Source organism: Pinus tabuliformis, chromosome 2_1 (assembly GCF_031772625.1).
Source record: "Pinus tabuliformis cultivar Carrire ecotype Pingquan chromosome 2_1, CPIR1, whole genome shotgun sequence".
Classification (NCBI taxonomy): domain Eukaryota; kingdom Viridiplantae; phylum Streptophyta; class Pinopsida; order Pinales; family Pinaceae; genus Pinus; species Pinus tabuliformis.
In genome coordinates, this window is record NC_142299.1 from 228438821 (window position 1) to 228440351 (window position 1531).

Consider the following 1531-nt stretch of genomic DNA (forward strand, 5'->3'; position numbering starts at 1 on the left):
AGCTACTAGTCCCACTAAGACAGGTAGCTATCTTAGAAACAAACAGATTAAATTCACTTGTTTTTCCTTTACGAGAGAGAGATGAGAAAGAAGAAGAGAGTACCAACCTCAGTCTTCCGCTTGGCTCCTTGCTTGTTTCCTTTCCCCTTTGACAGAATCTCGCCACTGCTTCCTTACTTGTTCCGCTTCAAAGAGCACTTGTAGATTCACAACAGCATAATACCATCAAAGCATAGAGATCTTTCACTATAAACAATATAGGATCAGATATATATTGACCATACAAATGCATATACCAATAGAATATTCAGAGATACACAAGAATATGGAGGAAAACTCAAATAACATTATTAGTAAAAGTAGTAGAAGAGAGGATTACAACCACTTGGTCTGACCCAGTGCCATCCTCCCAGCTTGAAAGCCCTATTCACCTCACACAAAGCAAGATCACCCAACAATGTATTCAAAGAGAAACCAACAACACCTCTTTGCAAATTATACCAAATTCCAACCTTTGGATCTCTGGGATGAGGGATCCATTTATAGATATTTGCAGGGGGGTGAGTCAACTTCTGGGATTTTGATTAGTGTCATCTCTATGATAGTTCTTGGTTCCACATGGAGATTTCAGATCTCTTACTCATCCGTGAGTGAACTCAGAGAGGCAAGTGTCAAATGAGCAGTTTCTAGAAGATTCTCTAGATTTCCACCTAGAAAACTTCTTATGCCATTTGTCTTCTCTCGCTCATTGCACCCTATAGAAGGGCTTTCTAGTATGCATCGCACTTTTTGCATGTGGTAGGTGAGATGCATCACACCTTTAGCACTAGGTAGTCTGTATGGTCCTGCTTTGACAAGTTCTGAGTAGTTTTTCATGGAAAACTTCTGGGAGATGATGTAATCAGCTGACCTTGCTCCTTTAGGGGATGAAACAACAATTTTAGGGACTTAGAAGCCCTTGGTTTATTGACATGTATGATTGGGGTTGTGGTGCCCAAATATGTTTATAACAATGTTTAACCAAGCTTTTGGTGTGAATTTCTCGAGCAAGCATCCCCTCAAACATTGCATCAGGCTTGGGGGTGGTTAGCTGCGAGAAAGTTGCGATGTAGCTAGATATAGTTGGGTGCCAATACTGGGAGTCCTCCATTTAGTTTCCAGTCATCTTAAAAACACACAAATGAGTATAATTATATATGCATATTTGAGTTATGGACTGTGATGTTCTTGGTTGCGTTAATGACTGATGCATGGTCTGTTGGCATTATGATGCATATGTTGTACTTGATGGCAACCCACTCGTAGAAGAACAACTCACTTATATACAACTAGATGAATCTACATAAGAGATATCAGATGTGAAAAAATACATGGGATGTAGGACAACTCAAAGGAATCAAATGACAGATCTCAGTATGACAAGTTAGCTTTGCCATCAAGTCCAAAGGGGGAGATTGTTGGCATTATGATACAAGTGTTGTCAGTAGCAAAGAATTGATGATCAGACTACAAAGAATGAAGAAAGAAGATT